We start from the raw sequence: 24235 nt of genomic DNA, 5'->3' as shown, positions 1-24235 counted from the left end.
AATTTGATGTTTCCTGGTAATTTATCATTTTAACCACAGTTTTCCTGAGGCAATAAGTTTATATGGGAAAATAGTTCACTCTGAATCTTAAAAAAAATTCTTCCTATGGTATAATTTGCCCTCACACTAAACACACATGTCATTATCTCATAAGCTCATAATTGCTGACTCTTCCTGACATCTCTGGAACAGGTAGCTCTCATTCAAGGAACACACCATTACAATCCCAGCAGAAAAACATGTGGCTCTGTACAATAGGTTGAGAGGTTTCACAAAGAACTGACACCCAGTTCAGGTTCTGTAACTCTGAACCTTGATGCTTTTTCCTCCTTGAAAGTTTTAGTTTTATTGTCATTTCAAACAGAATCTTGCTATTTGCTTATATTACCCAGGCTGACCTCAAACTCACAATTCTCCTGCTTCAGCCTCCCGTGTAGCTGAAGATAGTCACATTCCACCACACCTGGCCATCCATCTTGGATTGGATAGTGGTGACCTTTCTATACACAGAGACTGTTGACTTGTTCTCAAAGGCCACTTTGACTTTCTGGCAGATGATAGGTTTATATGACTCTAAGCATGCTCTTGCCTTTTCTCCCTTGTGTTTATGAGACTGAAGGAATGGAGTCTGGGTGGCTAACTCACCAGCCTGCAGCTAGTTTATCTCTAGCTGGTCAGACAAACAGTGTAGAAACTGATAGAATCATTTATCAAGACTATGTCACAGAATAGAGCGTGGCTTTTCTCACATTGTGGCTCACAGGGAAAATGATAATGCCATATAACAGACTCCCCAGAGTAAGCACATGGGACTTACTGCAACCACCCAGGTGGCTTTTGCCACCCAGGCCTTCTCTGCATACCCAGTGGTTTGAAGGGCCACTATTTTGTGCCACCTATTGGAAGGCTATCAGCGCTGAACAGAATGGTTGGGGCAGAACAGTGCTGAATGGGAGTGTCTTTAAGATTAGCGAATTTGTCTTTGAATTCCTGGCCTATTCAATTATGACCTTGAGTGAGTAATTACTCCTTGCCTTAGTTTCCTCATACATGTAATGAGGCCTTACTCCAAGAGTCCATTCTGCAGATGAGATGAGTTACCCCATGTCAAGTACTTAGAAGAGTATCTGGCACAGAGAAAGCACTGGATAAATGACAGGTGCTGCTGTCACCGCTGCATTAGCTCCAGGGCCAGCAGGGAAGAACAAGTACAAATAGTATCCTGCTTCAATTCCTGTTAGAAATCTGAGTCAAATGATCCAGTACTTCCCCAAACCTGCATCTCTTCAGTTGTCCCTGCTCACCCATTTCTCTTCCTCCTTCCCCCATGTGGTTATGAGTTCCTGCTACAACAGGTAGCAGGAACAGAGAAAAAAGAATTGACATAAGAGCCAGAAATTCCTTCTTCTCCATTCTATCAAGGCCTTCAGAATAAGTTACCTCACTGTTCTGTCTCAAGTTCCTCATGTATTGAGAGATGGTGGTTGACCAGTTGACTGCAGGCCACACTTCCCGTCCTAGTAAACCATTGCTATCCTGTGGTATAGGAGTACAGGCAACAGGGTTAGCTGTAGGTGAACTACAACTGAGAAGTTTACGACAACACAAGACAAGTCAGTCAGTGTTTCCTGTGAATCAAATACTTTACCATGTCCCCACCTGCAGTAACAACCCCACCTTCAATTCACTCATTTTGCTCCTCCAGTAGCTGAATTCTAAATTGGAGCCATTACTAAAACTCAAAAGATAAACCCACAAATATGTTTCCTAGGTAACATCTTGTTGGCTTTATTATCAAAGCTCTTAAAAATGATTTTTTTTAAAAAACATTTCTTTTTAATAAATAGTAATTCAGATATCTCACTGAGACATCCTACGTGGTTAGTTTGGATTATGAAACTGTGTTCATTCTTGCTCAATGAGGACACTGGATAACTGTATGCAGATTTCACATTTACCCATTTAAAAATTCCATTTCCCAGTATCTGGGGCTATATTTTCCTAGCTCTATTTTTTAGAGTTAATTATAACATGAACATCCTTCTTAATATGTTGCCAGATGCCAATGGCTCATGCCTATAATCCTAGCTCAGATCTGAGGCTCAGATCTGAGGATTGCCTTAGAATCCAACCCAGGCAGGAAAGCCTGTGAAACTCTTTTTTTTTTTTTTTGTCTGAGACCAGGACTTGAACTCAGTATCTGACACTTTTACTCATTGACTAGTTCTCTACCATCTGAACCACACTACCAACCCCAAGACACTTATCCCCAATTAACCATCAGAAAAGCCAGAAGTGGAGCTGTGGCTCAAGTGGTAGAGTGCTGAGCAAAAAAAAAAAAAAAAAGCTCCGGGACTGTGCCTAGGCCCTGAATTCAAGCTCTAGGATTGGCTCACACACACACACACATACACACACACACACACACACACACACACACACACACATCAATATATTAGCCTATAAAGTCACTCAAAAAATAACAACCAGAGCCTGGTGTGGGTGGCTCATGCCTGTAATCCTAGCTACTCAGGAGGCTGAAATCTGGAGATAACAGTTCTAAGCCAGCCATGGCAGAAAAGTCTTATCTCCAATTAACCACTCAAAAACCGGAAGTGGAACTGGGATTCAAAGTGGTAGCATGCTAGCCTTGAGCAAAGGACCTCAGGGACAGCTCCCTAGCCCCACATTCAAGCCCCATGACTAAAAAACAACAGGGCTAGGAATGTGGCCTAGTGGTAGAGTTCTTGCCTTGCATACATGAAGCTCTGGGTTCAATTCCCCAGCATCACATATACAGAAAAAGCCAGAAGTGGCACTGTAGCTCAAGTGGTAGAGTGCTAGCCTTGAGCAACAAGAAGCCAAAGACAGTGCTCAGGCCCTGAGTCCCAAGCCCCAGGACTGGCAAAAATACAAAAACAAAAAACAACAACAATCAGAGCCATAGTCCAATTTAATCTTGATTCAAACAACAACTATCTCCCTGCTTCATGGTTTGGGGAGAATGTTCTCTCCCTTTCCTTCTCTCTGTGCTCTAGTGTATCCTCTGAAGCCATCTCTCACAAGCTGTACTGTTTATACAGAGTCACAGCAAGAAGGGGAGGCAATTGAGAGACACAGGGTAAAAAAAGACAAACAACTACAAAAGCAATACTTGCAAAACTGTTTGGTGTAAGTGAACTAAACACCTCGGATGGGGGGGTGGGGAAAGGGAAAGGGGGAGGAGAAAGGGGGGTATGAGGGACAAGGTAACAAACAGTACAAGAAATATATCCAATGCCTAACGTATGAAACTGTAACCTCTCTGTACATCAGTTTGATAATAAAAATTTGGGGGAAAAAAAAAAAAAAAGAAGGGGAGGCAAGATGGAGCTCTGTAGCCTGTAGGATTTGGCATAGCAGAGCTCCACCAAGCAGGATCCTGTAGTTTTTGCTGCTTTCATGGACATTATACCTGTCCCCTGGGCAGACCCAGCACAGGCCTTAGTGAGAAAGGCTTTTCTGGAGTTAGGATGCCTATCACAGGCTCCAATAACTGCTGGCTACACCTAGTGAGCGGGGCAAGGTTTCTGATGACTTTGAGAGAGTTTAGCCCGACCTTCTGGGAATGCTGGGGGCAGGGGCGGGGCCAGGCTCAACAACGGTTCATCCTCATGTGTAGGGCTGCCAAGGATGCCAGCACCAGCAGCAGAAACATTCATGAACCTACATCCTGGAGGCAGAGAGGGAGGGCAGGATGAATATGATCAGGACATCCATTGCCTTTAGCAAGTGACAATGGGTCACAAAATGAGTTCACCAGCAAAGAAAATACAGCTCACAGTGAAACCAAGGAGTCCTATGAGGAAAAGTACATTTTTGTTTTATCTCCTCTGATGACACAGCCATCAGCAAAGCAAAGAGAAATAGGCCTCTGACTATAGCCTGGACCAGTCTTAGTTGCTGTGCCATGTGTGTTGTGGCCCATAAAGCTACTCAGCCCCAATTCCTGGAACCTGGAATGTTACTTCATATGACAAAAGCAACTTGGCAGACATGTTTATGTTAAGCACCTTGAGATGGGAAGATTATTCCTGGATTTATTTGCATGGCTCCTATACATAACCACAAGTGTCCTCATCAGAGGAAAACAAAAGGAGCCTTGGCTGCAGTAGAGATGATGGTTAAGAGACCCAAAACACATGCAGGTGTGTGAATGTTTTATTATTTCAAAACTTATCAATAATTTACAAGCAAGTGTATGAGTTTATGCACCTGTACTAGCATACACACACACACACACACACACACACACACACACACACACACGAATGCAAGCCATTATGTGGAATTAAGGAATGCAGGCTAAGGATGACAAAGGGGGCATGTGTTCTCTCATATGTGAAACTTAAATCTAAAATATGAACATGTAATATGAAATAAATATACAGGGGTGGACCTCCACGGTGTAACCTTACTGATCTACTGACAGTATTTAAAAAATGAACACCGCAAAGCTGAAGCATGGGTGAGAAGGGTAGATGTTAAGGGAAAAATTCAGAGGAACAGGGAATGGATGCATGAGGAAAACAACAAAAATTCAATGTATATATGTGAAAATAGAATTTGGAAACTCAGCGAATGGGTGGAATTGATATATATGGAGGGGAGAGTTGATAGAAACAGTGACAAAGGCCAAGAAGCATTTTACAAATAAATTAATATGTTGTAAAACTACTTTTTAAAAAACAGACCTAAAACAGGGCATGGAATTATGTGTTTTAAAAATGAAGGAAGGGGGCTAGGGATATGGCCTAGTGGCAAGAGTGCTTGCCTTGTATACATGAGGCCCTGGGTTCGATTCCCCAGCACCACATATACAGAAAATGGCCAGAAGTGGTGCTGTAGCTCAAGTGGCAGAGTGATAGCCTTGAGCAAAAAGAAGCCAGGGACTGTGCTCAGGCCCTGAGTTCAAGGCCCAGGACTGGCCAAAAAATAAATAAATAAAAAATAAAATAAAAATGAAGGAAGAAGCCACAAGCCAAGGAATGCAAGCAGCCTCTAGAAAGGTGAAGAAATGAGTTGACATCTTGACTTTAGCTCAATGAAACAGACATTATCAGTGAACCAAGCCTACTCAGCCCTCTAGGTCATCACAACCCTGCCTCTGAAGCTAGCAGAGATTACTTCTAGGGTTGGAGCTCTGTAGAAGACAATGCCTGCTTAGTGTTGCAGTTCAGCAGCAGACAGTACCTGCCAGTGTTTCAGTTCAGTTTATTGCTGCGGCTCCACTGCTACTGTAGTAACCTCCTCTGGTTCTTGTCCCAGATAGTGGAGGAATGAAGTCCACAGCAGGGAGGGTGAATGCAAAGAACTTTATCTCTCTCTCAAGGCCTGTGGGAGGCTGCTGCAGCACTGTCTCCGTGCCTACTTCCTGGGTAGGTGGCTGAGTTGCAGGGGTTGTTATTCTGTGGGCTGTGTTCTGATTGGTTGCCCCTGTTATAATTAGATCTATTTGGGAGGTGGCATTTTATTGCTAAATTTGTGTTCATTTCTAACCAGGTCCCTTCAGCAAATCCTCTCCCCATGAAATCTACCCTGTCACTAACACTAAGGGTAGAAGCACACAACTGAGAATGAGAGGGATGATTTCCCACAGAGAACGGGGAGTGTTGTTAATGTAATATGGAGGTCAGATCTGGCCAGCACCATCATGGGCTGTGGAGGGGTGTCACATTGACTCCATCTAAGATTAGTTAAAGAGAGCAGAAGCCGAATCCATCTTCACTAAGATCTCCCCCACCCTATCCAGGGAAGTTCCCCTTCTCTGTGATAAGATTGTGTAAACTGCTTGACCACCTGAGTAGTGGAATGTTCAAGGTTAAACCTGTGCCCTCCCTTGAGTAGGTGTATCTGCCTGCATCATGTGAGCCCCGCCAAATCTGTGCACCAAGTCTAACTAACATTATAGGTTGGTTCAAACAGTTGCTATGAGGCAGATTGTAACTCCATTGGCCACCTGTGTGTGACCTGGCATGCTCTGTAACTGTTGTAACCTCATTGGCCACCTGCCTGTGGCAAGCTTGACCATGTGATGTTTGCCTTTATAACCCGGTCCAAAGTGTGGCCCAGGCGCAGGGCCCCAGCTCCCGAGTCTGGGCTGTGGCCCTGGCTGCCCAGCCTGCTTTTTATGGTTTCAGTCCCAGTTCCTGAATCTGGGCCGTGAACCTGGCCGGTCAGTATACTTTTTACTTCCCCAATAAATCCATCTTTATGCTTGAGACTGTCTCTGAGTGGTGGACTCTTGGAGGGATGGGGTTCCCCCCATCCTTGTACCCCATTACATTGTGGTCCCCTCCCTCAGGGGGACCCCATTATGGTTAAGACCAGGAAGGGGGGATGGATATGAGCCAACCAATAAAAGATGTCAAGCTGACAAGTTTGTTGTTGTTGCTGTTTTTATTTATTTTTGAGACAAGGCCTTACTACTCAGCTTAAGCTGGTCTGGGACTCACTACGTAGCTCCAGAATGACCTCAAATTTGTGATCCTTTTGCCACTGCCTTCTAAGTGCTGGGATTACAGGCATGTACCACTATGCCCAGCTGATTTGATCTTAAATGAACAAATTTTTTCTTCACACTTCCTAGGAGTAAATAATCTTGCTAGGGCTTTCTTAATTGGGTGCCTAGAGTTCTTCATTAGGGCTCGAGGAGTGTGAGATGCCAGCTCTTCCCTGTGTTCCCTGGCTGTGCCTATGAGAGGACAGCCACATATTGCCCTTGATTAACCACAGGCCAATTATCTACTTTGTGGATTATCACAGCAACTCTTTTTTTTTTTTTTTTTTTTCCCACTCCTGCCTGCCCTTTAGCTATCCTCTTGCTCATTAACAATCCTGCCTCGGGAAAAAGACTAGGAGAATGGAAAAAAAAAAAAAAAAAAAAAGAAGAAGAAGAAGAAGAAAAAAAGCAAAGCAAACTCCCAATCAGCAGTTTAGCTCCTTTACCAGCCTCAGTAAAGGAAATGATATGCTGGGATTGTGTCACATTTCCATGATGTGTGATAACTTTATTCACTCCTCCACCAAGCCCACTCCACCTTAACCTTTATAGAGACACTGAAAACAGCTGACTCTCAAAGAGGCAGCTTTAAGGAATTCTAAGGATTCCAGAAATGACATTTCAACTGGCTCCATTTTATTTCACATGTATCTTAAGTACTTTTTATTTCCAAGATATCTCAAACGTCTCCCCCAACCCCTCCCCCCCCCCGCCCCACTGACATGGGCTTTGAAGGTGCAGTGGAATACAACCACTTACCTCATGGGCCAGCGGGAAAGGATAACAAGATGAAGGGCCTGGGGTTCCCATTGAGGACATACTCTCTATGACCTAAAGACCTCTCTCTAGGCTCCACCTCTTAAAAGTTCCACCACCTCTTAATAGCTCCAAGGCATTTCCTGCCCCTGGGCCTCCTAAGTGCCTTTCCTCATGAAGGTAGGGGGCTCCCTCCAAGTTTCAGTTTCAACATTGCTTATGCTTGGATTGCCTTCACAGCTGTCTCCCATTCCCTGCAGAGGACACTGCCATTGCCATTTTCAAATTCTTCTGCCAATTTGGGATTAAAAACATATGCTTTGGGCTGTGTGGTTTTACTTGCTTCTTCAATGTCATTATTGCCCTAATAATAGGCACCAGGCATGGTGCTAAGCACTGTACATATATAATATTATGTAATCCTTGTTTATAGGTGATAATAGAATAATAATTGTCCTTAGTCTCCTCTTTGTGGTGTGTGTGTGTATGTGTGTGTGTGTACCAAAGTTGGAACTTAGGGCCTCATGCTCTCCCTTAGCTGTTTCCACTCAAGACTGACATTCTACCACTTGAGCCACGATTCTACTCTAGCTTTCTGCTGGTTATTTGGAGATAAAAATCTCTTGGATTTTTCTGCCTTGGCTAAACTTCAAACTATGATCTTCAGGTCTCAGCCTTCGGAGTCGCTAGGATTCTAGGTGTGACCTGTCAGCACCTACCTTAGCCTGTTTTTACATGCGAAGAAATTGATGCATGGAAAACATCAGTAACTGTAACTTTCCCAGAGTCACATACCTAATACGGAACAGAGCCAGGTTTCAAAATAGCCAGGACCTGCCTGACTCTGCATACTTGAACCATTGAGATAAAAAAAAAAAAAAAAAACAGGAAGACAGTCAGGCCACCTTTTCCGGGCCCTGGACAAAATCTAGAGCTTCCTTCCTGGCTCCCAAAGCTTTTTTTTTCAAAGTCTAGAGAAGAATCTCCTCCTTACAGCAACAAGTTCGTTGATCAGGAGGGAGAGGATCTTTGCTCTCAGAACCTGAGAACTAATTGTCCGGAGCTCATTAGAGGCAGTGTTGGTGGATGAGGAAACAGCAATAGAATCAGCCAATTAAGCAGCCAATGGTGCTGAACTAAATGTGACCTTATACTTAATTGTGGATGTTGTTTCTCAACAGTCTAGGTTCAGGGGGAGAAAAAAAGAAAAGATGGGAGGGGGAGGGCTAAGAGGAGGAGGGCTAAGAGGAGGATCTTCCTTGCTTTAAGAACATCAAGGATTTGGTGACTACTAGCACAGGAAAGTTGGGGAGAAGTGGTCTAGCTCTGCTATAGCCCCAGGGGCAGCAAGTGAGTAGAGAAAGTAAGCTTAAATGACAAGGAGACAAGGCCTTATCAGTACAACGAACCATTTCTAAACTCAGCCAGAGACTGTCTCAGAATCATATCTGCTTAGAGGCAAGAGCCTGGGCTATCCTTCATAGAGTGCTCACATACAATCTGGAAATTTCTCTTTCCTCTCTGTTCACACCATCTGGTTATTGATTGAAGGTGGAGGGCTCTAGCCTCTCCAAGCATTGGCATTTAAGTACCTAAAGCATCACATTCAGAAATGTGTGAGCCTAGAGACCAGGGGGCCTGGGGCTCACAGAACAAGGTAGACAATAATGGCTCCAGATGTAGGGGAATCTGGTGACTTCCGCACTGCCCCCGGCAGCTGTGAAAGCAGCTGCTCAGACCTCTGCTCAACAAACAATGGACCATTCTGCTGCAAGAGCTTCTGTGAGCTGACAGCCTCCAGCCATTAGAGCACTTAGAACCCAGCCAGCTCCTCCTAGGGGGTCCCAGCCTGGGCTGGCACCCTGGGGCATGGTCACTGTGCCAGCACGGAGCTCCTCAAAGGGCTGTGTTACAGTGCTGGTTCCAGAGCCCATCATTGGCTTTAGTTAATGGTCAGATTAACTTTGTGTGCCAAGGCATTTCCTACCCAATTTTTCTCCCTCCGGCCCTTTATTTGTTTGCTTAGTGTTATGTTTTTAGGCAGTACTGGGATTTGGACTCAGGGCCTTGCAGTTGGTACGGCAGCTCTACCACTTAAACCACACCCCTAGCCTTTTTTGTTCTTATTTTTCAAGTTGCCTCCCCAACCACCACCTTCACCCAAGCTGCCTTCAAACCACAATACACCTATCTCCACCTCCTAAACAGCTGGGATTATAGGCATAACCTATCAGGCCCAGGCTTGATTCCACCTTAACATCTGCTTCCCAGTGAAGACATACTACCCCAAAGTACAACATCCTGACATTTAAGAAATTAGTAGAGGGGCTGGGAATATGCCCTAGTGGTAGAGTGCGTGCCTCATATACGCGAAGCCCTGGGTTCCACTCCTCAGCACCACATATATAGGAAAAAAGCTGGAAGTGGTGCTGTGGCTCAAGTAGTAGAGTGTTAGCCTTGAGCAAAAAGAAGCCAGGCCCCGAGTTCAAGCCACAGGACTGGCAAAAAGAAAAAGAAATTAGTAGAAGCAGGTGATAAAGCCTAGGGAGTTCACTTCCTGCAGTGGTCATAAGACTCTCTCTGGGGAGATGCCATTCCTAGACCTACCAGCAGCCCTGTGTCTGAAAATCTGGGGCACAGAGAAGGATCTGACAAACAGGCCTTGCTAAGTCCCTTCTGGTTTGTTGCCATTGGGTCATGCCCTTTTGTTCTCCAATCATATTTAGCCACAGTTGCCCAGTCTCCATCACATTTACTTGTAGAAATGCACAAGTTCCAGACAGGTGTGATGGTACACACCCGTAAACCGAGCTACACAGTCTGAAGATGGCCCCCGGCAAAACACAAAAATTACTTGAAAAACCAAACTTCCCTTGTCACCCAAAGCTTAAGTTAAATACATTTGTATATTTTTCTCTTGTTAATCCTCCTTTTGTTAGAGGGGCTCAGCCTCATATTTGAGGTAGGTAGTATGAATGTGGCAATGGGCAAAGAAAGAAGTCTTCCCTGTATCTAGACTAAAAGACTCAACAGGTATGGCATTTTTAGAAGCCATGTCCCAAATTTAAAGGGCTGATCCTTTCTCTGCTTCTAACCCAGCTCCATTCAGTGGTCCATGCCTGTAATTCCAGCAGTTGTAAGGCAGAAGAATTGTGAGATGGAGACATACATACATACATTCATTCATTTATTCATTTGTCAGTTGTGGGGCTTGAACTCAGGGCCTGAGCATTGTCCCTGGCTTCTTTTTTGCTCAAGGCTAGCACTCTGCCACTTGAGCCACAGCGCCACTTCTGGCCGTTTTCTGTATATGTGGTGCTGGGGAATCGAACCCAGGGCCTCATGTATACGAGGCAAGCACTCTTGCCACTAGGCCATATTCCCAGCCCAGGGCCTGGGCATTGTCCCTGAACTTTTTTGCTCAAGGCTAGTGCTCTATCGTTTTGAGCTGCAGCACCACTTCCTGTTTTCTGGTGATTAATTGGAGAGTCTCTCGACTCTATTTGAGCTGGCTTTGAACTACCATCCTCAGCTCTCAACCTCCTGAGTTGCTGGGATTACAGATGTGAGCCACCAGTGCCCAGCTGAGTTGGAGACTATCTTGAGCAAAACCTTGTCTAAGAAGGAGGAGGAGGGGGAGGAGGAGGGGGAGGAGGAGGGGGAGGAGGAGGAGGAGGGGGAGGATCTAACTCCCACATGTGAGAGAAAACACATGCCCTTTGTGTCTCTGGGCCTAGCTTGCTTATGTCACATTGTATTTCTTCATGTGCTTTCATAACTTTTTCTGACCTCAGACTTTTCTTAATGACAATCTTTTTCTTTTACAATATTACAAGAATGCTACAAATCTAGTACAATGTTCCCAAACATTTCCTTTCATTCTTCTGTACTCCTTTCCACTGTTAACATCTTGCATAACCTCAGCACCTTTGTCAAAACTGATTTTTTTTTTAAAGAAAAATGAGCACTATTACTATTAACCAAACTCTGGATCCATTTTTCCACCAAAGTCCTTTCACTGCTCCTGAATACACTCTAAGATTTCACTTTGCCTTTAACAAGGCAAGGGGTAGGGGTGTGAGAAGCCCTACCTGTACAGGAAGGATATGAGAGTCTATTACCAAGAACTGCAAGGAAGTGTGCAGACAGCAGGAGAGAAGTTTGCATTGGGCAGTTGGGTTTCCCAGCCCCTGCCCCCCAACTCCTGGGGCAAGTCAGAGTCTAGGACAAGGCTCCCTTCCCCCACTTTGGTCTTGGTGCTAGGCTGCCCCTCTGGAGCCACACTAGGTTAGCACTTTTGAAATCGGATTAAGGGCAGCAAGCTACAGCTGTGTTTGTTTTATAAATTAAAGGGGGGGAATCATTAAAATGATTGTTTTCCTGAAAATAAAGAGATTTAAACAGGTCTCCTCTCTCCCCTACTGCCATCTCTCCTCTTCTTCTAATTTGTCTCCAAAGGACTCTAGCTCCATGTTAAATAGCAAAGAATTATCTCCGTTGCCATCTTGGGACCTGAGCTGACTGCATAACAATTATAATCTCTTATCTGAGTCGCCTGGGGGCAAGTGACCTCAGTGGCTGAATTCTTTCCAGTATTAACCACCTTTCAGATGGATAAAGGAGCATAATTGAGCAGGTTCAGTAATTGGGGCGGGGGGGGGGGGGGGGGGGGGGGAGCCCTCCCTCAGACTTCTCTTGGGTACTTTGCCCAGCTCCAATCTGTGGAAGCTAGGTTAGATAAGCGTTGGGAATTTAAGGCTTTCCTACCTACAGATGGGAATAGGGTAAAATAACCAACCATGTGGAAGTACTTAGAAAAGCTCTTGGTCCTCAGAAGGTACTCAAGCTTCAATTGTTTTAAGCATATTCAATAGGCCTTTGAGAGATGTCTGTACTGTATTTGCCTGGCAATGAGGAGCTGGAAGCACTTTGGGAGGCTGGTGTGGTTGGATGGCCTGGTGGACCTTACAGAGTTTATAAACTAACAGGGATTCATGCACACATAACAAGCCAGCAAGTGGTGACTAGTGAATGTCTAAAGACCTGCAAGATGTCCTTTCATCTTCATATGCCTCTCCTATCCTATAGCCATCTCCCCAGGCCCCATTACTGAGAAACAGAGCAAGATAGATGTCCCAAAAGGTTTCTGTTTTGTGGTTAGTGTGTATGTTTTATTTGTTTTCTTTTCTTCCTTTTTTGCTTTGTTTTTGTGCTAGGACTTGAACTCAAGGCCTCTCACTCGGCTTTTTCTCTCAAGGCTGGCGCTCTACCACTTGAACAGACCTCCATTTCCACTGTGGCAGTTTTGGGTTTTGTTTTGTTTTGTTTTTGGCCAGTCCTGAGGCTTGGACTCAGGGCCTGAGCACTGTCCCTGGCTTCTTTTTGCTCAAGGCTAGCACTCTGCCACTTGAGCCACAGCGCCCCTTCTGGCCATTTTCTGTAAATGTGGTGCTGGGGAATTGAACCCAGGGCTTCATGTATATGAGGCAAGCACTCTTGCCACTAGGCCATATCCCCAGCCCCACCGTGGCAGTTTTGACCAGGGTTCCTCACATATACTGAGGACCAGGCCAGTTACACAGCAAGTTCTAGGCCAACTTGGGGTCCATTGTGAACCTGTGACTTAAATAATTAACAATAAGGATGATGATGACGATGCTTCTGCTGCTGCTGAGATGATAAACAATTTTGTACCATGGACAAGGAATAAAAGGAAATGAATTCTCATTACAAAGACATTTAAAAATCGACTTTTTTTTTTTTTTGGTCAGCAAAAAAATATGAAGGACCAGTGTGGAGCCCCTGCAGGCCTCTGAACTGTACATGCATGTGCACATGCGCGTGTGCACACACACACACATAGAAATTAGAGAATGAGGGAAATAACTTACATAATTTTGTACAACTAAAGAGCAGAAAATCCTTGCATCTTAAAAGTACTACATGAACTCAAAGTGCACAACCAAGCCATCCTCAAAGGAATCAAAAGAAAGCAGAGGCTGAGCTGGGAGGAGGCAGCTGAGGAGCTGGGAAAGCTTTCCTTCCGTCCTGGTTGACATTTGAGCCCTTCCCCAGGGCCCGTGGTAATTAATGGTGTAGAACTGCCTTTCCTCCTAAAGCTGCGATCCAGCCTGGCCATTCATTTCGGGTTCCCACCGGTGTGTGCTGGTTTGAGCCACTCTGGCTGCTCCGAAGGCTTCAGGGGGCGACTCAGAAGGAGGCTGAGGCTCAGGGGTATCTGTCCTGCTGCACCTCACTCTTTCACCCTAAGGCAGTAGCCAAATGCATAGAATAAGGTTAGTTTTAGCTGAGCACTTAATATTTGTGTGCTTCTCAACTTAGTTCTTACTAGCTTTTTCAAAATAAAAAAATAAACTCACAATAAAGTAGAGGAAATAATACAATAAACACTGTACACACCTTAGCCACATTCAATAATTGCCAGTATTTTTGTCACATTTGCTAGGTGCCCTCTTCCTTGTACTATCTTTGTTGAAATGCACTACTGAAAGCAATTACAAGAAATATATTTCCCTCTCATTCGCTTCAATATTCATCTAAAAAGGTACATTTTTAATACAACCAAACACTAATATTATTGTCATGTCTAATACAGTAGTCAACAATCTACTGATAACGTCTGGTGGCTCTGACCATAAAAAATGAGACCTCAAGGTTAGGCTCAAAGCCAAGGCAAACCTTCCCTAGGCGAGGATGGAACACATACTAGCCACTCCCCAAGCTCCCATTCAAACCCTTGGCCTTGGCTTTGTAGGATGACATAGCTCATAAACATCACTTCTGTGTCTTACACAGGCATGGGGGATTCCATCTCCTGACACTGAGGCAGCCTCTCAAACAAGAACTTGGGCATTTCAGCTACCAGAAGGTTCTCAAGCTACACAATGAATCAGAATCACTTGGGGTAGGGATGGGGGTTGGTTAAACTACAGATTTCTGGTCTTCACTCTCAGAGTTTCATATGTGTGGGAACACCCCCAACATTTTGCATTTCTAACAAGTTCCCAAATGACAAAAATTCTACTAGCACATTCTACCCAGCCACTGAGCTTTCATAAACAACAAAGATAAGTCTTTCTGGACAAATCTAAAGCCTGAGCTGTGTACGTCTGTGGTTCTAGCAACCTTCATGCCATCTATGTACAAGCAAAGGTAGCAATCCCCTGGTCACCTAGTTACTTTTGATGCTCACCCACTAGAACTGCGGTGTACCACTTGCCACTAAACACATTTCTCTTGCTTGTCGCCCACTACCTGTATCTCAGCCTTTGTTCTCACTTTCTGGACTCCTTGCCTGGGATCCTATTTCCTACAAGGTCAGGATTCTCTTCATCCAGTCTCTGTCACACCAGGTCCTTGCTTTGCCTTAGAGCTTGATTCATTTTCTCCTGTCTCCACCTAGGCATTGCCAATGGTTATGAGGAAGCATCCTCTCCAGCACCTTTTTCAAATTCACACAAAGGACTGTGCCAGGCCCTTGTCCGGTTCTCTCTCAATTGCTTGTTCCATCTGAGTCCTGGCTAGAGTAATGAGTCTCACCTGGCTCTCATTTCCGGCCCTTCTTGCCACCCCACCCCCACCCTTGACTGAGCCTGTGAGGCATAGGATTTCTGGCCTTCCCACCTCCAGTCCAGTCAAGCCATCTGGGCTTTCTGCAAAACCACAGCCCCATCCACTGCTTGACTGAACCTCATGGTGAGACCAGGAGAAGCCCAAAGGATCTGAACCAACCTAATCTTCATCTTCTTTGCCTCTGAGCAAGACCTGAATCCCACAGGTTCTTAAAATCAACACATGAAGAAGGTTCATGATCCAGGCTGGTCTGGTACAGCTCCCTAGATGGTGAAACTTGCCCCTAGTACACAGCTTTACCTTCACTGCAATGGGTTTGTTTTTCCGAGCAGCTGCTGCCTAGAACTCATGCTGGACTGATTTCTTCATGTATCCAAGGGTCTCTCTTCAGACTTGAACATCTCTCAATACCACTTTTTTTTTTCAGAGCTGAAGACCAAACGTAGGGCCTCGCACTTGCCAGACAAGTGCTTTCTATTGGGCTAAGTCCCCAACCCCTTAATACCAAAATATACTAACCTTTTTCACCAAGTACTGAGGCACTAGTGACAAAGACTAAAAAGCGGGTAACGAGCTGAAAAAGTGGGTGCAATCAACCGTCTATCCATCCACTAAATGCTCACTGAGAGCCTGAGAGGTCCCATACTCTGGGACACTATGGAAAGCCAAGTGGACAAAATTCTTGTCCTCCTGGAGGTTACATATTACATAAACAAATGGAAAGTGAAAATAAGCTCAAGAGAACCCAAAAGCATAGTCCCACATCTACAAAACTGCTGGCCACACCTGTAGCCCCTTTTGTTCTGGTTACTGTTGAGATAGCATCTACCCAACTGCAACCCTCCCTCCCAATCTCTGCATTTGGAGTAGTGAGGATGGCAGGTGAGGGTCACTGACATTGTCCTGAACGGTGGGTTCTTGTGACTTAATGGAATGTTGGACTTTATCTACTGCTGAGGACACGGATCAATCACCCAATGCTCTTTGCTCGAGTTCTTGTGGGGTGTGCTATTAAAATAACCCTCCTCTGTACTAAATAATTTAGAAGACAAGGCAAGGAAAGAAAAATAGAAAGATAAAGCAAGACAAGAGGTCATAAAATGTCAAGGATGGGATGGATTAAAATTTAAATGGCTCGACTTATACAGCAAGTTGAATGTCTCACTTAGAAAGTAATCTGGATAGGTACAATAATTCCCCCTACTGGCAGGTATAGAAGTGAGAAACCCAAAAACCCTGGAAGTTGCAAAAAATATATAATAGTAGTAATAATAATAATAATAAAGGCCAGGAAAGGAAGGCTGTGGAGAGACTGTGGCAAATGGGAGTCAAGAGAAGAGGCTGGCTGTACATCCTTTAGCAACTGATGATGTGTTTTCCAGTATCCCTTCAGGGGGAAGCTGCCACCCCAGGCAGTTGGGAAGAGACAGGAGATGACTTAGAGGTGAGACAAAGCAGAACATTTTCTGAGGATCCTTTTGCTTGGTTAGATCTTCAAGAGCAAGAGTTAAGTTGAGGCAGAAAAAAAGAACTAGGAAATGAGACACGTATGCAAATCTAAGACAGGAAGGATGTATATCCTGCACACGTGGTCCTCAGATGTCATCAGGAGTTTGGAGGTGCAAGTGCTACCTGAGGAGTACCCACAGATTGTGGGAAATGAGGGCTACTCTGAAGCTCTGGTAGGCCACAAGAATCCTGGCCCTGAGTTGGCAGTGGTCATGGAAAAGCTACCAGATGCAAGGAGGCTGAGATTTGAGGAGCATGACTGGAAGGAAGCTAAAGGCAGAATAGTCACCTCCAATTAACCAACAAAAAGCCAGAAGTGGAGATACGAGTCAAGTGGTAGACTTCCAGCCTTAAGTGAAAAAGCCAAGTGAGAATGCAAGGAAAACCCTGCATTCAAGGAACTGCTCATTATCTTGATGTCTCTTAAAAAATATGGGGGAACCACAGGGGCTAGTTTGCTCAAGTCTTAAGTAGCTCCCCTATTCCTGTTTACTTGTCTTCCTTCCATGAAACAATGAGCTCATGATCCCCAGAGGTGCTAGGAATGACTTAGCCAGCCAGCAGGCAGTTTCAGTAGGAGCCACAGTGTGATCTATAGCATGTGGGGCTTGGCTGCATGGATGAGGAGAACCAGAGGACGATGCCACAGGCACAGGCGCCCAGGCTCTGACAGCCAAAGACCTTCTTTTCCAATGCATTCCCTTGATGGCCAGCCAGAGGGCCATGACAGGAAGCATACTGGGAGCCAGAGGCTGGGCTGCTAGGACCTCCAGGGAGCAAACATTCCCCTCCTCTTTGAGAATAATCGAATAGATTCCTTTTCCCTTCTTTTGCAATGTCAGAGCTGCAGACTCTCCAGGGGGAGATTGTTGACCACAGCTTCCTTTCCTAGGTCTCAGCTCCTCTTTCCTGGATATGCATGTGTGAGCCCTTCCCCATGCCACACATCCTAGCCAGGCCTAAAATCCTAGTCTGGCTTTCTTAGGTTGCCTCTTGACTTGCCACCTTTCCTCAGTACCCACTTCATTGTCCCTGAAGCCTTGGTGCTCCCCTCCCCCCCCCCAGTCCATCCCACTTGTCACTGCCCCGCCCCCCAGATGCCACTTTCTGTAGGGTCCTTAACTAAAGTCAGGAGAGGAGTATGTGGAGTCCATGCCATTTGGTCATGCCAGTCAAGTCCTCACCATCTGGTCATGCCATCCCCTCCAAGTCCCTGCTGCTTCCTGGTTCACATTTTTCCTTCTTCCCCTACTTATCATCCTTGCTGACCTCAGTCTTCATGTCAGTGACCTGACCAGTGCCCTGACTGCTCCCTTCTGTGCCCTGTTCCACATTGGTGACCTTTGGTCCATGCTATTGCGGCCACAGCTGGACCACATTTCATGGTTATGCTTCCCCTCTGAGACCTGGAGCCTGAGGCGAAGTCTCCTCAACCTCAGTCTCCTAACCTGCCAACATGCCACTCTCTCCAGAACCAGGTCTCTGTCCATATTGGGTCCTTTCACTTTTTGACCCCATGTCACTCACACACACACACACACACTCGCGCACACACACACAGGGAGAGGGAGAGAGAGAGAGAGAGAGAGAGAGAGAGAGAGAGAGAGAGAGAGAGAGAGAGAGAGAGAGAGAGAAATATGGACTGGGTTCCACAATTCTTTCTTTCTTTTCTGGGTCTCTCTTCTCCCTAACAAGTATCAGAGCTGAGCTGAAGAAAACAATCTTCTTTTCCAATACAACTGAATTATTATTTACTATAGACTATATACTTCCAGATCCCTGGTGTAAATGAACTGTATTAATCTTCTCACTAGCATGTTCAAGGTCCAAGTTTAATCCCTAGTACCAGAAGAAACAAAAATCTCCCCACTAACCCAGAAGGTAAGTACTATTATGACTTCCATTTTACATGTGAGGAAACCCAACACAGAAAACAGATAAATCACTTGCCCAAAGTCATGCAGTTACAGCCATGGACTAAGTCCCCTCTGTTGCCCTAGCATACAGACCCAGGCTGTCTGTGGAGAGCAAGGATATCTGAGGGCTATTTCGATATTGAATGGCTTGTGGTTTACCAAGCAGTCATCAATCTCAGTTGCTACGTGGAGCAACAGCACAATGACATGTAGAGGCCTGGTCATTACTTATAAAATCCCCTCAACCACTCCCTAAAAACTAGGCTTGAATTGGCCTTCAACTTTCTGTTAAGCATTTTTTTTTTCCTGCCAGTCCTGGGCCTTGGACTCAGGGCCTGAGCACTGTCCCTGGCTTCCTTTTGCTCAAGTGTAGCACTCTGCCACTTGAGCCACAGCACCACTTCTGGCCATTTTCTATATATGTGGTGCTGGGGAATCGAACCTATGGTTTCATGTATACAAGGCAAGCTCTCTTGCCACTAGGCCATATTCCCAGCCCCATAAAGTTTGTGAGATTCTTTTTTTTTTTTGCCAGTCCTGGGCCTTGGACTCAGGGCCTGAGCACTGTCCCTGGCTTCTTTTTGCTCAAGGCTAGCACTCTGCCACTTGAGCCACAGCACCACAGTAGTGGCTGTTTTCTATATATGTGGTGCTGGGGAATCGAACCCAGGGCTTCATGTATAGGAGGCAAGCACTCTTGCCACTAGGCCATATTCCCAGCCCACCTTCAACTTTATGAAGACTCGGCCTTTTCCTGCAAGCTAATTTTGGTAATGCTGAAATGATTCCTAATATATAGCAATGAGGTGATGTAGATTCTGTATACTATTGCTGTACCACTGAAGTGGTACCTATTGAACAGCAGCTATTCCAAGTATCAGATGTCTAATGAAGCTGATTCTTGACATAGCCCTTTGAGTTGGTCAAAGGTAAGAACTGAAAACAAGAAGAGAAGGGATGAAAGTTTCTGAGATATTCTAAGGGAAAATTCAAGAACTATGAGGAATGTGCCAGACATTGACTTATCCTTGTAATCCTAGCTACTCTGGAGACTAAGATCTGAATATCATAATTCAAAGCCAGCCTGGGCAAGAAAGCCCCTGGGACAAAAGCCAGAGATAGAGCTGTGGATCAAATGGTAGGATGCCAGCCTTGAGTGAAAAAGCTAAGCAACAGTGCCCAGGCCCTGAGTTCAAGTCACAGTGTTGGCACACGTACACACACACACACACACACACACACACACACACACACACACAGAGAGAGAGAGAGAGAGAGAGAGAAAGAAAGAGAGAGAGAGAAATACCAAGTATGGTAAAGAGCAAAGGAAGGGGAAACATTGTCCAAAAAGAAATGTACTCTTTACCTGACTTATGTTACTATAACCCCTCTGTACCCCACCTTTATAATAACAATAAAAAATTAAAAAAAGAAGTAGGGAGAATGTTAGAAGAATGGGTACTACTCTAAAAACAGCCTTAGCACCAGTCAATACATAGCATTAGACAAAGACATGTCACAGTGTGCACATCCATAAAATGAAAAGAAGGAACCTCCTAGGCTGCAGATCATGGATCATAACTCATGTTCCTGATATTGTTGCAGTCACAGCAAAACTTGACAATCCCAGGCTAGCTTCATTTGTCGTTTAAGAACAGATGTCTTCTAGGAGCCAAATCTTTGAAGGCAATTAATACTAGCTCATTGGGCCACTATAAGCACATCTGCTTGGCAGTTAGAAAAATGCTTCCCAAAGGGTGGTAGCAGAGAATAATGAAAAAACAAGCTGGAAGCCAGAGAGGATGTGGAGAGACGAGCTTTCCCACCCGTTGCCAGGGAGTATGGATGCCACAACAGTTTTGGCAAGTCAAGCAAAAGAAGAATGAAGCTAGATCTCTCACTTTTACCATACACTTACCGTACACACCATAACACACACACACACACACACACACACACACACACACACACACACACACAGATTAAAAATAGATCAAAGGCCTAAATGTCAGACCTGAAACTATGAAATTACGAGAAACAATTAGAAGGAAAATTGTTCAATATGTTAATATAGAAAAATATTTTTAGGTAAACTCTCCAAACATAGATAACAAAAGTAAAAATAGACAAATAGGATTATAGCCAACTAAGAAGTTTCTGTACAACCAAGGAAATAATCATCAAAGAAATAACCAGTAGACTGGAGAAAATATTTGCAAACTATTTATATGACATGACATTACTATCCATTCTTGAGAAACTCAACAGCAAAAACAAACAAAAAAGTAATCCAATTAAAAGTGGTCATAGAACTGGGTGCTGGTAGTTCCATATCTTTAATCCTAGCTACTCAGGAGGCTGAGATCTGAGAATCACAGTTCCAAGCCAGCCCAGGCAGGAAAGTCTGCGAAACTCTTAAACACCAAAAAAAGCAGGAAATGTAGGTGTGGCTTAAGTGGTAAAATGTTAGCCTTGAACAGGCCCTGAGCTCAAGACCCAGGACCAGCACAAAATAGGAAAAAGTAAAAGAAGAAGCTCTATCTTAACAGGTTTCAGCTATTTCCTTAAAGATAAAATGACATAATCATCTTCTAACAATTCTAAACTCTAATTTGGTAAGTTTTAGTCTTAGCTCTTGGAGGTTCTGACTTTTTTGTTTTTTTAATGGGGAGCTTATTGAGAGTCTTTGTAACTTGGTAGACATATACACAAGAGTGAACAATTGGGAGGAAGCAGTACTAAGGTCTGAACTTGGGCTTAAGCTTGCTTGGTTTGCTTGCTAAACTGGTGCTCACCATTTGAGCCACACCACAACTTTTTGCCAGTTACTTTGGAGATAGAGTCTTAAAAGACTTTTCTGCCTAGGCTGACTTTGAACCACAATCCTCTAAATCTCAGTTTCCTTAGTTGCTAGAGTGAACCATTTGTTTCTGGCTAAATTTAACAAACACCACTTACATCATTGCCAGTGTCTCCCACAGCTGCCTAATATTCCCAAGGAGTTACATGGTACCTGGGAGACCTTGGCCCTAATCCAGATTCTGATAATACCTGTGTCATTTGTTTCCTTTCAGGGCCCTGTTTGTTCATGCAGAGATGTGGGGATTAGAACTTATCTGTGGTTCCCATCTGGAAGGTCAGTGACTGTGGGCCCTGTCTCCCAATGCTGAAATCTGTCTCCCACACTTTCCAAAGAGCCTGAGACTTGACTATTAGGATTCTTAAAAATGATAGTCCCAAGACTACTGTCAGCATGAGGAAGACTAGCGAGGCTACCTTTCTGGGACCTCTGCTGATAGGTAGGTTCTGGAGGTGATGGGAAGTAGAGAATCTTCCACTTCCCACCCAAATCTTACCCAGTAGTCTCCTCAGCTACAGAAGGTCCTTGTTTCACCATGGTTGCTCTCATGATTTTTTAATGTTATAATAGTGCAAAACCTCTATGTGTTCAGTAGAAACCATAGAAATTTTGAATTGATTCTTGTTATATACAGAAGAATACCCTCTGGTATAGTACTGGACAGATAGCTGCAGTTCTCAGCCATGAAAGGAAACAGCTAATACTTTAAGGTGCTGCCTTAGTAAACTCTACTGTATTTATTAGGTTGGTGTGTTCAATGCATTTTAAACTTACAGTCGTTTCAGGTTATGATGAGTCTGTCGTTAGTCAAGAAGCATCTGTGCTCCACAAGAAAAATGAGTCTTGGTAGCTACAGATGGACAAATTTCCTTTGGACAGTTTCTCATTGTCTAGAGATTTGACTTTTGTGGACATGCCCCAAGGGGCAAGGTGGTCTCTAGCAGTCCAAATGCCTCAATCACACCTTCTGGGGGGAGGGGTCAGCCAGGACCATTGATGTGTTCCCGCTGGCACCATTATCAATAGGGACAAGGAGATCAAGTTACATGAAGGTCCATATGTTAGCCTGAAATTAGCTACAGGCCTCCTGTAGCCTATGCTCAGGAAGACAGTAATGGCCAGTGTGCATTATACACATTTGTGCAAGCCAGGTTGGGAGTGGGAACAAGTGAGGCAGGAAGCAGACCTGGCATCCCCCTCCCTTTCAGAGCCACAAAACTAATCCTGCAAGGCTGAGAACAGTTGTGGTAAAGAAAATATGCAAGGTACCATATTTTCATGAGATATAAACAAGGGAAAACAAGGCTCTGGTGGCTCATACCTGTGATTCTAGCTACTCAGGAGGCTGAGATTGGAAGATCCTGGTTCAAAGCTTGCCTAGGGAGAGTCTTATTTCCAATTAACTAGCAAAAAGCCAGATATGGAAGTGTGGTCCAAGGGGTAGAGCACCAACCTTGAGTGAAAAAGCCAAACAAAGAGTGCAAGGCCCTACGTTTGAGTCCCAGTACTGACACTCTAAACAACAACAACAACCAACAAAGACAGTGGAAGAAAACATTTGGACTATTGTGTACTGACAGCTAAACTACCCTGTCCCACCACTCCTGAGCTGGTCCCACGACCTGGCCCCTGTCCACAGCCCCTTTCCTTCAATAGTCCGCATTGTTCAGGAAATTTCTTCCTTTTGTTTTTCCATCCATTTATACCTCGGCTCATTTGTTTTCCATTCTTGAGAGCAATTCATCTGTTCTTGGGCCCCACAATGTCTTTCTTCCCTTGATATCTAAACAAGATGCTTAGACAGGTCTATTGTCTTAACAGTGACCAACTCACGGTATTTAGTAAAAGTTGTGTTTTTAAAAGGAAAAGAAAAAAACAAACAATGGGGATTCCAGTTTTTATCCATGGTAACTTCTGCAGCATGGCTTTGCCTTTGTCCTCTTGTCTGCATTTGGATTTCAGGGGAAGGGAAAACCAAGTTTCCCAGGACAATCTGGGGAAAGTCCATATGATTTCAAGGCAATGGCTCCTCTTGGCCATGTTGGGGCACTGTAAAATTATGCTATATTGACAGAGTGAGGAGAAATGGTTTGGGGGGGAGGGGTTCTCTTCCCACTAGCCAGTGAACATACAGAACCTTCTAGCTGTTGAGGAGAAATGGATCAAAGGGAATAGTGGAAAAGTCCATGAGGTCAGAGCAGGTTGGGCCCAGGCAGGCCCACATCTGAGAAAGGCAGAAGTTCTCAAAACAAAAAAAAAAAAAAAAAAAAAAAATCTGTTGCAAAGACTTGGCCTAAAAGTGCCAGAAAGAGCTCTCTGATTGTACATCATCTTGTCTGTGCAGTCCCAGGCTTTGCTCAGGGTGCGCCCAAGAAATTACTGTTGCTAGGATCATTATGGGAGCAATTATCCTAGTTATTAATACACCACCAAATGTGGGAGGGGAGGGCGTGTCCAGCTCCCCTGGGCTCCTGAACCACAGGTTTTCATTCGCTCACAGCACATGAGGCCTCTTAGTGAGCCACAGAATTGTGGCTCACTAAGCATCTCCTGACTCCCACAGAGACTTGCACAGACTTACACATGGGAGAAATACCCACAAGGAAAGAGCTTAAGCTTCCAAAGGGTTGGATTTCGTTTTGACCAGAAGCAAAATGAAATAAACCCAGGAAGTATATAGCTCTAAGGGAAATTATTCTTTCCCTAAAAAATGGTGTTACCATTCAGTATTTCCAAGCAAAGCTTTAGAGCAGCATAGAAAGTTTAAGGCTCTCTTTATTCCTCTAGGCAATGGTGGCTCACACCTGTAATCCCAGCTACTTAGGAGGCTAAAATCTGAGGATTATGGTTCAAACCCAGCCCAGGAAGGAAAGTCCATGAGACTCTTATCTACAATTAACCACCAAAGGAAAAAAAAAAAGCCAGAAATGGAGCTGTGGCTCAAGTGGTAGAATGCCAGCCTTAAGCAAGAAAGTCCAGACCCTGACTTTAAGCCCCAATACTGTCACATTAATGACAATAATAATAATAATACTCTCCCCCTTCCTAAAGCCTTAAGTC

This window comes from Perognathus longimembris, chromosome 4 (assembly GCF_023159225.1).
Source record: "Perognathus longimembris pacificus isolate PPM17 chromosome 4, ASM2315922v1, whole genome shotgun sequence".
NCBI lineage: Eukaryota > Metazoa > Chordata > Mammalia > Rodentia > Heteromyidae > Perognathus > Perognathus longimembris.
Note: the sequence above shows the minus strand (reverse complement) of the source record.